Source organism: Castor canadensis, chromosome 9, assembly GCF_047511655.1.
Source record: "Castor canadensis chromosome 9, mCasCan1.hap1v2, whole genome shotgun sequence".
Classification (NCBI taxonomy): Eukaryota; Metazoa; Chordata; class Mammalia; order Rodentia; family Castoridae; genus Castor; species Castor canadensis.
In genome coordinates, this window is record NC_133394.1 from 30,814,752 (window position 1) to 30,831,463 (window position 16,712).

General features: G+C 33.4%; 1 protein-coding gene across 3 annotated transcripts in view; it reads right to left on the bottom strand.

The window, feature by feature from the left end:
• Nucleotides 1-16,712, bottom strand: part of Stpg2 (sperm tail PG-rich repeat containing 2) — a 574,528-nt gene that overhangs the window by 249,346 nt on the left and 308,470 nt on the right. Inside the window, exon 4 of one of the 3 annotated variants that reach the window (XR_012435514.1) lies at nucleotides 9,299-9,349. The exons of the other annotated variants lie outside the window; for them this stretch is intronic. The gene's annotated coding sequence lies outside the window, so the exon portion shown is untranslated. The remainder of the gene's footprint in view (nucleotides 1-9,298; nucleotides 9,350-16,712) is intronic. 3 annotated transcript variants of the gene reach the window in all.

Below are 16,712 nucleotides of genomic sequence, written 5' to 3' on the forward strand. Positions count from 1 at the left end.
ATACAGAGAGAAGGAGGGAGAGAGAGAGAAGTACAGAGACAGAGAGAGCAAGAACTGAACAACTGAAGCAAGTAATTTTATGAACTATATATAGAAAAGAAGAGGAGTCAAAGAGGAAGATAGTCTGGTGAATTAGAATCTGACTCGTACAAATTCACAGTTACAAACAAAGGACAGGTTACTTTTTATCCAGTGTTTAACCAATATTCATTGAGTGTCTATGATCTGCCAAATACTGTGTTTCAAGAGTGTGTGAGCATTCTACCAAATCAAAAGTTTTAAAAGGACAGATGTCATAGGAACGCTTCTTACCATAAAGCAACTGAAATGTAATTTCAGAAAAGCGGTAATGATTGAAATCAAATTATGGGCATTCAGGAGACACTGTCTGGGAAGAGAAAATAAAAACTTTGGGAACAGAATGTTGAAAATGAACATACATTGTAAAATAGTAGAGTAGATGTAAAGACATTAATGGAATACAAACTTAACACTTCTGTATCTCTAACCCACATACAACTCAAAACTATCTACTTTGAAGGATTCATTTCTGTTGATGCATTGATAGGTTCACATGAATCACTTTAATGCTATTGCTTCATTAATATAGGGCATTTTAAAATTTAAAACAGAAGATAACAACTAGGCTCTAGGCCAGTCATTCTAACATCAATTAAGTTAATGATACAGATACCCAAACTTATAACCCTTATAGGAAGCGAATGTGTTTTGATTCACCAAGTGACACAAAAAAGCATTTCAGCAAATGCAATCTTACTATAAAACAATGGCATGCATAACATTAGAATAATATAATTTATATTATGGTTTAGCATAATAATGCCCATATGCATATATAACATATATACAAACACAAACTATCTTAACAGACTTTCATACACAAACTAATGTATCATAAGATGTATCAATTACTGCAGTATCCAGAAAAGAACACAGACTTTCATCAGGAACTGAATATATACTCCAATCGGTTAACTGAAAATTGCAACTTTAATCATAAGGATTTAAGACTAATGCAACAGGTAAGGCTATTATTCAAACACTATAGTAATAATAAGCTTCATTTTCAATTATGAAGAAAATCTATCCTCTGTCCTTATTATCATGCTACAGCAATTGATGAATATATACATTCATTTCTGTAACTGATTAAAACAAAAGAAACCATTCAAATGTAGTTACAGTGGATTTCTTTTTTATTGGAATTCCTTTGAGGAGCATTAAGTGAAACAAAACTTCTCTTCATATGCATCTCTGTGCATTTTAGCACTTAGCCTACTTTATGCTACAGTATATAAAAAGGGTTTATTTCATTTAATCTTAAAATGCATTTCCAATTATGTATGCTACTGGTTATATGATGCAGGTCAAGGCTTACACTGCTTCACCAGCTCTGATTCACAGCTAGATTATGCTATCGCCTATTTATAAACGAAAATGCCACATTTTAATCACAGGTTATGGAAGAAGACAACTTCTCATTCAAAATCAAACACCTATGTATGAAAAGTCTGCCTGAGTCACAACTGGTATACAATGGGAAATTCAAGAGCAGGTAACTCATAATTACATATTTTCCTGCCCTATGCCAACTCAGTCTCTATGAAATGTCACCCAGTGCTACAGGGCAAAAATAGAAGGGAACAGAAACAATGAGTAATTTAAAATAAAAATATATGCTTCTGTGTCCTTTGAAATGACCATTTTGTTACATAAGAGTGGACTCAGAAATAACTACTTCTATAAATAAAGGTTTAAAAATCTCAAGATTTCAAAAATGGCTGCATGATGTGCTCAAATTTATAAATTGCCTAGTCATTCTTATGAATGTTGAATTTTTTTTCAAGTGAAGATGACAAATCTACTGAAAAGTATATAACTCACGTGTGAGTAAATCTTAAGAATTAAAAAGCATTTAGGAAATTGTTTTTGAAATGCATGTCTTTAAAATGTCATCTAGAGAGTTTATACTTTTATGGAACACATTTTCTCATGCCAATATTATTCTTCAGCTTTGCATGTAGAAGTAGCAAAGACAAAAGATTGGTATACAAAGATTTATCATCAATAACAGAGCCACATGTAGGTTTAATGCTCTTCTACTGCTTCTGAGACTGGGTTTGATTAAATGGCACTTCAGATTACAACCACAAAGTTACAGTCTATGAAATTGAAATTATAGGTATTGGAAAAAATAATGAGTCCAATATTGCATGAATTGTAACCAAAATTTCCAAGTATGTTTTTACCATTCCATTAATTTCTCTGTCCAAAAAAACAGCATTACATATTTTAAGAAGTAAAAATTTTTTTTCTTGACATAATCCTATAGTCAATCTTTAAATACTTAAGGATGACATCTTAAAGTTATTACAGAGTACAGAGACCAACACAGTCCCTAAGAAATGGACCATGTAATGCACTCAAAGTAAGTAGACAGAGAAGTGTACCTACTAGAGTCTACCTAAACCATGCACCTGTTAAAAACATGTGTTCCTAGCATTGGTTAAGCAATGAAATCATATGAACTTGCCTTGAGTGAAATATCTTTTCTGCAGCAATCTCTGTTTATCTGCACAAACTTATCAAAAATGTGCATCCATAAGCTCTGTCAAAGGAAGTCTTTGAGCCGCTGCTAGATATTTTTACTCTTGGATAACATAGGTACGTACATTCTAAATAAATTTGAATGACTTCAACTAGTCTTAAAAATGCAGATACAATACAGTTTGTGTATAAATTACAGAAACTAACTGGAAGAAAGTATAACTGCCTTTCACCTAAAATCACTCTGTGGGAAGTATTTAAATATGTGATACATCAATGACTTTTCATTAATGACTGAAAAAAGTTATCAAATTATCAATAAAAGCTGCCTGAAATATTAGTAGCAAATTTTTCTTTCATAACTGAATTCTGGTTTTATATTCCATTGTTCATTTTTAGAAATTTGGAGACTGCATGCCAAGACAATTATCTAAGTAAAAATTCACCTAAGTCTCAATATATGTTGAAGTTCTTTTAGATCACGCACAGTACTTTAATGATAAATTTAGACTCAATTGACAAAGCATTCCCTCTCAATACTATCAGTTAATTATGGAAATATTGTATTAATGGTTAAATATTTATATTTGATATATCTATGTCAAAATTGGGATCATACTATATGTGTTTTTATGAAAAGATATAGATGAAACTATGCTTTAAATGGAAATACTACTTTAGTTTTAAGATAATTAAAACACTTTATTATTAATCAAGCTAAATTCTTTAAGAAAGCTACAGTAAATGAATTATGGCTTAAAGGAAACATTCAACAAAATGACTGATTTTTACTAATTAAGTTGTAAATATTTGCCATTTTTCTCAACTTGCTAAAAATCTGCTATGCTGCTAAGTATGATGGAATTTTCCATAGCTGCTGAGACCTTTAGTTGAGTAGATCTGCTAAGATAAAACTGGATGCCCAGAGTTTAAAGCTCCTGAAAGAAGAGCCTATTATAATTTATTTAGTGGTAAGTCAATTAAGCAATGGTTAAAATTTATGACTTACATTAACATCCTAATACAAATATATTTTATAGATCAAAGGAATGGTATAATAGCTTTCATACTTTGATGTCATCAATGTTTTGTTTACATTCACAGAGATTAAACAAGAATAAACTATTGAATATCTCAGAAAGCTTTGTGTTCCTTCTTAGTAAACTAACGTACACATTGATTTACATCTAAATTTTTTCTTCCTTTTTGGTTCGTTGATTTTGAGGGAGTTTAGTTTTCTGAGCTCCCTGTATATTATGGCTATCAGTCCCTTGTCTGATGTATAGCTAGTAAAGATTTTCTCCCATTCTGTGGGGTGTCCTTTCAATTTAGAGACCATTTCTAAATTTTTTAATTTCTTGTAGTCCCATCTGTCCATCCTTTCTCTTAGTTGCTGAGCTGCTGGAGTTCAACTGAGGAAACCCTTGCTTACACCTATGGCTTCCAGAGTATCCCTGCTCTTTTCTGTGCTAACCTCAAGGTTTCGGGTCTGAAATTAAGGTCCTTAATCCACTTTGAGTTACACTAGTACAGGGTGACAGGCATGGATCTAGTTTCAGTTTTCTGCAGGCAGATAACCACTTTTCCCAGCAACATTTATTGAAGAGGCTATCTTTTCTTCATCATATGGTTTTGTGCCTTGTCAAAAATAAAGTGAGCGTAGCTGTGTGTGTGAGGACCTATCCAGGTCCTCTATTCTGTTCCACTGGTCTTCATATCTGTTTTTGTGCCAGTACCTTTTTTTTTGCTATGGCTCTGTAGTATAGTTAGAAGTCAAATATTGTGATACCTCCAGCATTGCTCTTTTTGCTCAGTATTGCCTTGGCTATTCGTGGTCTCTTGTGTTAAGGATAGATTTTTCAAACTCTGTGATGAATATCATTGGGATTTTGATGGGAATTGTGTTGAACATAATAGATTGCTTTTGGTAGTATAACCATTTTTGCTAGGTTGATTCTGCCAACCCATGAACATAAGAGATCTTTCCACCTTCTGTAGTCTTCTTCAATCTATGTCTTCAATGGTTTGTAGTTCTCCTTGTAGAAGTCATTCAGTTAAGTTTATTCCTAGGTTTTTGATTTTTTAATGTTTTTTTGAGAAAAACAATGGAATTGCTTGTCTATAGTCTTTCTCAATTTGTTCATTGTTGGTGTATAGAAAGGCTACTGATTTTTTTAAGTTTATTTTGCATCCTGCTACATTACTGAAGCTGTTCATAGTGTCTAGGAGTTTTGGGGTGAAGTTTTTAGGGTCTTTAAGGTATAAGATCATATCATCTGCAGGTAGGGATAGTTTGACTATTTCTTTACCTATTTGTATTCCTTTTACTTCTTCTTCTTGCTTTATTGCTGTGGCTAGGAATTCCAGGTCTATGTTGAAAGGGAGTGGGTAGAGTGGCACCCTTGAATTGTTCCTGACTTTAGGGTAAATGGTTTCAGTTTTTCCCCATTAAGTATGATGTTGGCTATATGTTTGTCATATATAGCCTTTATAATGTTGTTTTCTTAGAGCTTTTGTCATGAAGTGGTATTGAATCTTATCAAAGACTTTTTCTGGATCTATTGAGATGATCAAGTGCTTTTTGTCTTTACTTCTATTAAAGTGCTGTATTACATTTATTGATTTGCATATGTTGAACCATCCCTGCATCCCTGGGATGAATCCAACTTGGTCATGGTGAATTACCTCTCTGATATGTTGTTGCATTCAAGTTGCCATCATTTTATTGAGGATTTTTGCATCAATGTTATTAAGGAGATTGGCCTGTAGTTCTCCTTTTTGGATGAGTGTAATACTGGCTTCATAAAATTATTTAGGCAGTGTTCCTTCCTTCTTTATTTCATGGAAAAGTTTAAGGAGTATTAGTATTAGTTTTTCCTTAAAGGTCTGAAAAAATTCAGCAGAAAGTACCTCATGTTCTGGACTTTTCTGTTTTGGAGACCATATTGCTGCTTCAATTTCATTACTTGTTATAGATCTGTTTAGGTAGTTAAGAATTGGGCAACTGAACTAAACAGAACTTTTTCAAAGGAAAAAGTCCAAATGGCAAAAAAAATACATAAAGAAATTCTCACCATCCCTGGCCATAAAGGAAATGCAATCATAGCCACGCTAAGATTCCACCTCACTCCTGTTAGAATTGCTGCCATGAAGAATACCAACAACAACAAATACTAGCAAGGATGTGGGAAAAAAAACCCTCATACACTGCTGGTGGGAATGTAAGCTAGTACAACCACTATGGAAAACAGTATGGAGGCTTCTTAAAAAAACTAACCATGAGCACGTGATAAAAGCGAGAGCACACAAGGGAGGGGTGAGGATAGGTAAGACACCTAAAAAATTAGCTAGCATTTGTTGCCCTTAACGCAGAGAAACTAAAGCAGATACCTTAAAAGCAACTGAGGCCAATAGGAAAAGGGGACCAGGAACTAGAGAAAAGGTTAGATCAAAAAGAATTAACATAGAAGGTAACACACACGCACAGGAAATCAATGTGAGTCAACTCCCTGTATAGCTATCCTTATCTCAACCAGCAAAAACACTTGTTCCTTCCTATTATTGCTTATACTCTCTCTTCAACAAAATTAGAGATAAGGGCAAAATAGTTTCTGCCGGGTATTGGGGGGGTGGGGGGAAGAGGGAGGGGGTGGAGTGGGTGGTAAGGGAGGGGGTGGGGGCAGGGGGGAGAAATGACCCAAGCCTTGTATGCACATATGAATAATAAAACAATAAAAAAATTTAAAAATTTTTTTAAAATCTGCCATATTATCCACCAATACCACTCCTAAGGATGTACCCAAAGGAATGTGACTCAGGTTATTACAAAGGCATCTACACACCCATGTTCACTGCAACATTATTCACATCAGCCAAGCTATGGAAATAGTCAAGATGCCCTACTACTTATGAATGGATTAAGAAAATATGGTATTTATACTCAATGGAATTTTATTCAGTCACAAAGAAGAATGAAATTTTTCATTCACAAGTAAATGGATGGAACTGGAAAACATTATCTTAAGTGAAGTTAGTCAGGCTCAGAAAGCCAAAAATCACATGTTCACCCTCATATGTGGATTATAGACCTAAAACAAATTCAGTAATATTATTGGACATGGGTCACGCACTAAGGGGAGACCATGCACAGGAGGAATAGGGAAAGGGAAGGAAACCTCAGATTTTAATATGGTTGATATGCTCACTATATAGAATCAAATATAGTAATATTAAACTGGGACAGAGCACTATGAGAAGGGGACTAGGAAGTAGTGAAGAGGTCTGTGCACACAATATAAATATTCTCTAACATTTTCCCCACACCCTATTATAATACTAGACCACAGACTACTGTGAGAATTCCTCAAGACTCTTTCCTTTTGAGACTTCTTAACAATTACCATTGATTAAATTTAGCCAACACATCAACAGAGGGATTTTCAGCTATTTCCAAATAGTTCACTGGCTTCACGTGTACAACTCACAGGGTCTATGCATTAACCCTCTATAACCTTAAACTGATTAGTCTATTTGGCCTCTACCTGAATTTGTTACAAAGCTTGAAATATCAGGAAAAATAAAAAGAAAAGACACATAAAGTATCACATATTTTAATCTCTTTCCCAAAATGTGGTTCACAGAAAACAACTGGTAGAGTCACCCAAATTACTGTTAAAATGTAAATTCTTTAGATTCATGACAAAGTAATAAACCATATTCTTTGCAAATCAGGTCAAGAAAACATGGCAAGAGCCTCAATAAATGCTGAACTGAACTGAAGCAAATCAGGGAAGGAACAGTCAATTTATGAGTTACCTACCTATGCATATAACACTAAGCGCTTTAACAATTTTCCTTGCATTTTACTTTCTTTTTAGTAAATTTTACTTTTCTTTTTAGGTCACATAAAGAAATGAAAAGCTTGAAGTTACATTTATGTTTATAAAGTTGACATAATGTTCAGATTGTATTGCATATAAGTGCTTACAAATACATTGACAAAATTATTGCCTAAGAAAGAAGAAATTAATAGGAATTTGGTATTATGAAAATAGGAAAGAGACATGCTATTCAGTGTATATCCTTTAAAACAATATGAATTTTGTCATGGATGTCACACTATTTCAATTTTGGGTCAAATTTGTAAAACTTATCTCATGATCGTGAAGATGTAATTCTTTCAAGAATAAGCATATTCTATACATCAGACAAGGGACAGATAAACAGAATATTCAGTGACCTCAAAAAGCTAAACTCTCCCAAAATCAATGAGCCAATGAAGAACTGGGCAAATGAACTCAACAGAGCCTTTTGAAGGGAAGAAGTCCAAATGGCTAAAAAAAAACACATGAAAAAATGCTCAACATTCCTGGCCATAAAAGAAATGCAAATCACAACTACATTAAGATTCCATCTCACTCTTGTTAGAATTTCTACCATCATGAACACCAACAACAGCAAATGTTGGTGAAGATATGGAAAAAAAATAACCCTCATACACTATTGGTGGGAATGTAAATTAATACAACCACTATGGAAAACAGTATAGAGGATCCTTAAAAACTAAAAATAGAACTGCCATTTGATTCAGCAATACCACTCCTAAGGATATACCTAAAGGAATGTGAGTCAGCTTACAACAAAGGCACCTGCACACAGGTGTTTACTGCAGCACTATTCACAATGGCTGAACTATGGAAACAGCCAAGATGCCCCACTACTGATGAACAGATTAAGAAAATGTGGTATTTATACACAATGGAATACTACTCAGCCACAAAGAAGAATGAAATTTTATCATTCACAGATAAATGGGTAGAACTGGAGGGCATCATCTTAAGTGAAGTTAGCCAGGTTCAGAAGGCCAAAAGTCACATGTTCTTCCTCATATGCTGATTGCAGCCGTAATACCTATGCAGTGATATTATAAAATACTAGTCACATTAAGGCGAGGTCACACATGGGAGGTATAAGGAAACTAAGAACTTGAATATGGTTGATTTACTCTCTATATAAGAATGAATATAGAAATCTTAAACTGGCCGAAACTACCATAAGAAAGGGACTAAAGTAGAATGAAGAAAATTAGAGGAGACAAACCAGTTGGGGTTATAATACATATATACATGGAAATATCATAAAGAAGCTCCCTAGGTAGCTACCTTTATCTCAAACAAGCGAAAATGCCATGATTTTTTTTTTTATCTTTTCTCTCTTTCTTCTACAAAATCAGAGAACCAGAGGGTGGAACAGATCTTGCCCCAAGAGGGGGGGTGGGGAAGTGGGGGGGGTTTGACACCAGCTGGAGGAAAGAGGTGGTGGGGAAAAGGGGTAGGAGGGTGAACATGATGCAAAAAATGTTTACACGTGTATGTAAATGCAAAAATGATACCTGTTGAAACTATTCCAGGAATTGGGGCAGAGGATGAAGGAAAGCAGTGGTGGGGTAAATTCAAGTGTGATATATTTGATACATTGTAAGAACCTTTGTATATCCACAACATACCCCCACCCAGCACAATAAAGAAAAATAAATAAAATAAAAGCATATTTTCATTTCTATTTTATTTTATTATATTATTTTATGAATAAATCTTAAGTCCAGACTTTCTCTGATCTAGTCATGTGACCTTGGTAAATTCTCTAAACATCATGTAAGTTTCAGTTTCCTCCTTTATAAAAGGGAGATAAAAATGGCTCAGGGAAGTTAAGCAAGTTTTTCCCAACTTACACAATGAGTAAGGATCAAATCACTCATGTGCTTGTAATCCTTGGAATATCCCTGAGAAGAGGAAGGAGAAAAATTATTAGTTAAATTTGACAGGAAACTGAGTCAAATAGCAAAGCTGTGAATCTGCTCTATGATTTTAACAGCTCCTTTCTCCTTCACATTGCCTTCTTAGTCTCTAGCACTTCCAAAACCACCAAATTTGCCAAATAAATATCAGATTAAGTAAAGGAGAATGTTATTCTTTCTGAACATGACATTTCCCTGGCAGGTGAATTGGTTCTAAGAAATAGAATAAACTGTAAAATAGCTGATCAATTTAGGGATTTTGTTCCTAGATTATTAATTCATTAGCACACCAAAAGTAGAGGCAATTTTTGCTTTATACCTGTATTTTAAAATTTATATGTCTAAACATGGTTCAGAAAAAACACAGATGTCACAATTCTAAACATCAAGTTGCCTTCATATCTCCATATTGCCACACTGCTAGATGTCAAGGTTGCCATACACTGCTGCTTTCTAAGCCTGTTCTAAATAACAATGAAAAAATCTAGGCTAAGTGCTATTCCTAGAACCCAATAGTCCTACATCCCATCTTTTGGGTAACACTGCCTCTCTGTGGCAGAATGCAATGTGTCATGTTCTCTAAAATACAATTTCCTTTCTCATTTTTTTAACTGGTAAAAGACATCTGCATAATACTCCAAAGTATACAGTATTTAATCACTTCTTTTAGGACCTTATTTTTGGCTGCATGTTTAGAAATGTTTTGGAGCCCAAATAGCAGCCTCACTAACCTAGACAAGCATTTTCATCTCTAGGCAAAACAAGAGATAAAAATAGTATTTCTACAAGTAACAGAAATCAAGTAAAATAGAATTGCTCAAATAGAATGGTTGTGTTTGCTGTTTCTTTTAAAAGCAGAAGTCATTATTCACTTTACACTGAGTGACCTCTGCTGGTCAGAAAGACACATTAATAGACATCATCCTTACCAGAAAGCAGCTGTTATCTTAATTTCCTCAAGGAATTACTTATGTAGACTGTATGTCATAGGATGATACCTGCTATTCAGTTACAGGATGACAGTACAAGGACATACCACATTTCAAAGACTGAAAGTCAAGAAGCAAATATCAAATGGATATCTTTAAAAAAAATACTGAGTTAGTTATTTTTCTCCATTGATGACCATGGTTTTTACTTGAAAGTAGACTCAAAATGTTACCTTATTGTAAGATTTATAAGGGAATTATATTATATACTCTATAATAAAATCTTAAAGATTTTTGTTATTCTTAACCATATAAGAACTGGAAGTTAACATCTGTGCACTTTTAACTGGAAGGAGCAATACTGTTCTCCATCATAAGCATTATGCCTTAAACAATAAGAGATTTATTTAATTAAGCAACATCACCACAGAAATGACATTTACCCTTTCTATAACATAATATGCTATCTTATCAGAAACAGTAAAAGCTAATTAGAAGATACCCAGAGGATCATAGTAAACCTTTTAATAGCCAATAACAAGATGTGTTTTTAACCACAGATATACCAAAAAGCATCAGTGAGAAAACAGGTTCTTTTTCCTAATAATTTTTACAGAGGTCAAGATCTTCAACTTGATATACAGCAATGAAAACATTGAAGAAAGTTGCAAAAAATTTGATGAAGAAAAACATTATAAACCATAATTGCTAATTATTACAAAATCTCCTTAGCTCCTTTATTTTTCTTTCTTTTTAAGTATGTGTGTGGGGGGAGGGGAGAAACATATTTGGTCTCTGCTTCAGCAAATGCTGAAGTCTATTTATATGCAAATAAGCTACCCATTATTAGTAGGAGAAGAGACTAGTGCATAAAGGGAAAAATAAATTATCACTAGAAGCCATTAATGAAATCTCTTTCAAAACATAACATTTTACAAGAGCCCTCACTCATGTAATATTTGTTTAAGCCTCGAGGGGAAATAGTGAATTCTACACTTAAATGAAACCTGATACTACATTATTTCCCATGCCAATTTGTTTTATAAAATACATTTATCCTTTCCTTAAAAATGACAAATGCAACTCCAGTGAGTCTCTTTAGAGAACTTCATCATTGAAGTCAAAGTCCCATGTGTTTATCATATAACTGTCAGACTTTGGGGGATATTTTTACTCTCTTATAATAACTCTATTATTCCTTAAGGTCTGAAACATTGACATTCTTTTCATACTCTAATAGTAGTAATGTACAAATAGATGAGTCTTAAGAAGAAACATGAGTCTTTCAGAGATAAGTTCAATATCCAAAGAGAAGAATAAAATAAGCAATAATGATGAGACCTATAAAATAATTTAATACATCTTGTCCCTTTTCTTTTTGGGTTTCTTGTTTTGTTCTTTAGTTTATAAATTCTTTATTTAGTCCAGATTTGACCTCCTTTCAGTTTTAAGCATTACAGGTATTTCTTCCTCTGTCATCTACTTAATTTTCTCTAGGATGTCCAATGAACTGAAATCCTTCATTTCGGTGTAATTAAGCACAGACTTTGTCTTTGGCTTTTACATTTGAAATTTAGTACAGTCTACATTTCTTAGATTGCAGTGCCATTTTGTAAGATTTTCTCATAATATCTTTGTAGTTTTACCTTCTTATTTAGGTATTTAACCCATCTGGATTACATCTTTGTACGTGGTATTTTGTAAGGATTTAATATTATTTTATACAGTAACTGTATCAGCTTCCCAATCTGTCCTACAAAATAATTTTTCTTTACCCACGGATTTGTGGTGACATCTTTACAATAAATTATTTTCTTATATACATGGAGCTATCTCTGAGGTTCTTTTTTCTGTTGCATAATCCATTTGTCTTGCTTTTGTGCCAAAAGCACAATTTTTATTGATATAGATTTATTGTATACTTTAATAAATGGTACAGGAATTCCTCCCCTTTCTTACTCTTTCTTTGCTCTTCATGTATCTTTTTCCATACATCTAGGGTGTTTATTAATTTTTGCAAAAAGTTCAACTGCAATCTTAGGTGTGATTACATTTATAGATTAAAACAAAGAAAACAAATATTTTCATTATGTAAAGTAATATTGAAAAGCCCATGATAATTCCTCAATTATACAAATCTTTATCAATGTGCATAATTGGAATTCTGTGACCACAAAAATTTGTGCAAACTTGGACTAGACTAGATTAAAATAGGTGTCTTTATTGTGATCCATATCAGTGTCTGTGATAAGTTGATCTGCACACATTCCAACACATTTCAATAATGGACTTCTTCTCTTTTTACTCATACAACTAGGATTTGTGTAAAATACTTCAGGAACTTTTTATTTCCAGGATAGTTACATTAGGTTCTCAAATCTAACATTATTTTCAATATACTAATGCTAAAATAGTATTTTTAAGTCAGCTACCATGCTAGTTAAAAATCACAAATGAAAGAAAGTAGAGACATTTTCTATTGTTATTAAAAATACAGAGTAAATTAAAGCAAAGTGGCTCACATGAAAAAGCCATTTATATCATCTTTGGGTTTGCATATTATGGAACTGTGCTCTCTTAGTTTGCATAATCAGTCATCTTTAGCCAATGCTATTATCTAGTCAAACAATAGCTTATCAGTTCAGCATGTAATATCTTCAGATGACCATAAAGTATGAACCAAAGAATTTCATCAATAGTGAATGGTATTGTCTATAATAGGCCACAGCTGCAAGAAACTTATTCATTTATATTCTCTTCAACCTATCTTCTAAACAAAAAAAGAAAAATCAAAGCGGCATAGAAGCTGTAGAAAGTCTGAAACTTGTGTAGTAGAATTGTACAATAAAAGTAAATGTGGATAATGAGAGAAATGAAATACTTTTAATGTCCAGAAGTTAATTTATCCATAAATATTAGTAAAAGACTTTTCATTTCACTGATAATATTTCTGTTGTTGCTATTACTGTTATTAACATAACTTACTATTATTTCATATGAAGGAAAAAAGTCACCTAAGAAGGTAGAAATTATTTGCCTTAAATGGGATATATGTATACATGGAAGTATTTTCTGGTTCATTATTATATCTGGACAATTTACTTACTTCCTCTTTTGTATGGCCAGAGTAATTTATTCAAGATCCCTATAAACATCTAATCTTGGAGGAAGCCTTATTTGCCCCAGGAAAGAGTCACTTTCAAATTTGAGCATATCTGGTGAAGCAGCTGACCCAACCTGAGAATAAAATTGCATAAAGAAAAAGCTCAGACTGGAGGTGTGGCTCAAGAGGTAGAATGCCTGCTTGGCAAGCTCAAAGACCTAACTTTAAACTTCAGCTCCACCAAAAAAAAAAATGTATATAAAGATAAAGCTCAACTGAAGTTATTCAACCTACTTGACAAACTTAACCAAAGCTCTTCTACAGATCCTTCAGAAATGTGACATCAGCATTGTTACAGAAAATATATTTGTGAACTATAGATGTAGATGGGATTAATGTTCAAAATATATAAGGAGCACACTCATTAGCAAAACAAAAACCAAGTAATTAAAAATGGGTAAAGGACTTGAATAAATATTTCTCAAATGAAGACATACAAATAGCAATGGGTACATGAAAAATGTTCCCTCATCATTAATCACTAGAAAAAGACAAATACAACTGTCTTTTTTCTAGATATCCACAGCTGTCAGGATGCCTATCATCAAAGTGATGGAAGGTAGTGAGTGTGGGAAGGGACTCATGTGCACTGTTGGCAGGAATGTATACTGGTACACTCATTAATCAAAACAGCATGGACATTCTTCAAAAACTTTAGAATAGAACTACCATATAACTCAACAATTCCTGTTCTGAATGTAAAACCAAAGGAAACAAAATCACTAACTCAAACAGTGTCAAACAGTGTCTGCACATGCCTGTTTATTTTGACATTATTTATAGAAGCCAAGATATGGAAAAACCTAAGTGCCCACAAAGAAATGGAAGTTGTAGTGTGTGTGTGTGTGTGTGTGTGTGTGTGTGTGTGTGTGAATGTGTGTGTGTTTGTGTGTGTGTGTAATGGAATGTTATTCAGCCTTGAAAAAGAAGGAGATTTTGCACACTTCAAACAAAATAAGCCAGGCACAAATGCTACATGATTTATTTTATACCTAAAAACTGAAAACTGTCCCCCTCAAAGTCAAATATATAGGCAGAGCAGAATGGCGGTTACCTTAGGCAAGAGAAAGGGTAGGGGGAAGAGGCACAAAGGGGTGTGCCCAGGGGAGATGTAGGTAAAAGAGTAAAGAGTTGTGATGAAGGCCGGGCATGGTGGTACCTTCCTATAATCTCAGCTACTGGGGAGGCAGAGATCAGGAAGATCACGGTTTGCAATTGATCAGCCAGAGCAAAAAGCTAATGAGAACCCATCTCAACAAAAAATCTGAGCATGATGGTGTGCACCTGTCATCACAACTATGTAGGAGGTGTAAGTAGGAGGATCGCAGTCAAGCCTGGCTGGAGGTGGGGGTTGGGGGAAGAGACCCTATCCAAAAAACAGCTAAAGAAAAAAGGGCTTGGGGCATGGCTTAAGTAGTAGAGCATCTACTTAATGAGTTTAAACCCAGTACCAGGCTGGTGGAATGGCTCAAATGGGTAGAATGCCTGCATGGCAAGCATGAGGCCCTGAGTTGAAGACAAAATACTAATGATAAATAAATAAATAAAGTAAGTAAGTAAGAAAAGATCTACATTACGGAGCATCAGGAATGAATATCTAGAAGATTTTGGATACGATGTAAATGATAGCCATTTTTAGAATGATAGTCCCCAAAAGGTATTATTATTCTCCAATTCTAGTGCTATGCCTTTCTACAAGACCAGTTGCTTTAATTTTTTTTTGATGGCTGCAATTTCTTTTATTTTTTAAGTTATTTTATTTTATTTTTGAATTATCATACATTAATACTACATACATTGTTGTACTTCATGTAGTATACTTGGAAGGAGTTTAGTTTTTAAATATTCTCAGAGTGAACACAGAGATGAGGCTAAATATACTCACCTATAGATTCAGGGATATGTCCACATTTTGAACATTATCTCATTTACATAAACTTCATCATATTTATATAAACAATTCTGAATTTTAAGTTATTTTTCTGGAAGACTACAATAAAACAAAAATATATTTTTCCCAACCATTCAGAATTTGAACCATCTATCAATAGCAAATCTTTCATTTTATAGTTTAGAGGGCTAATCTGTAGAATCTGAAGTTAAGGAAGATTCCATATATTTTCTGTTCAATAAAGTGCTAATTCGTAGTGTCTTGATGCAATAGGGGATTCAGAGAAGAAAATTTTATAAAATTCTACCTTAAGAAAATTCCAATGGTGCAAAAAAGGAAGTGAGACAAATGCACATATGTGAATAACACAAGATAGAACAAGACTAGTGCCATTATTTCTAAGGTTGCTAAAGAGTAAAACTTTCATTTGGTTGGGAGAATCAGAAATGGCTTCCAAAAGACATTTTAGATAGGTCTAGAAAAGAAAAGTAGCCATGATTTTGCTAAATAAATGTAAGCTACTCCCAGTAAAAGAATTAATATAAATAAAGTACTTTTATAGCAATATAGCAAAGTATAATCCATGTTTTTTGAGAATTGAATAGCATAATTTAATTAGATGATATAGCAGAATACTGGAATGTGAAGAGAATGAATAGAGAAGACAAGACTGGAATGGAAAATTTGAGGTCACAGTACACAAGTTGAAGCCTTTGTGTTTATGTAAGTCAATAATGAGACACGAAATATTATTAAGCCTGGAAATGATGTGATTAGAGCTATGTTTTAGGAGACCCTGGAACCACTCATCTTTGCATATGTATGAGAGAATTAAAAATGGCTTCTGAGATTATAGTGTTCTTTTCTTGTTCTGTTGTATTATTCATGTAGAGTAAAGTTGATAATTTTACCTATATTACTCAGAATATTACATATTGTATATTCTGAGTAATGAAGAAATAAACCATGACAGGAATAAGCCCCGAGACAATTATTACATGGTCTAAATCTATAATCTTGTCAAATGGCTCCTTAATCCTTGGGAGAATGTACTTAAGAGCCAAGGAACTGCAGTGTCACTTTATTTATATATATTACAGCTCCATAAATATTTAAATGGAGGTATTTTAATTAGAATAAACATTTACCAAAATAGGTATTTTTTATTTTATCAACAGCTGTAATAGTGTTACATCACTATTATTGCATTCGGAAAATGAAATAAAATGTAAAAGTCCAAACAGAAGACTAGTAAATTCCTTTTTCTTTTTTATCGCCTGCTCTTCACACAAAAGAGCACTGCAATACTTAAAAAAGTGTCACCCAGTTACCATTGAGATTTCCCACCTTCTTGGTTATGCTGAA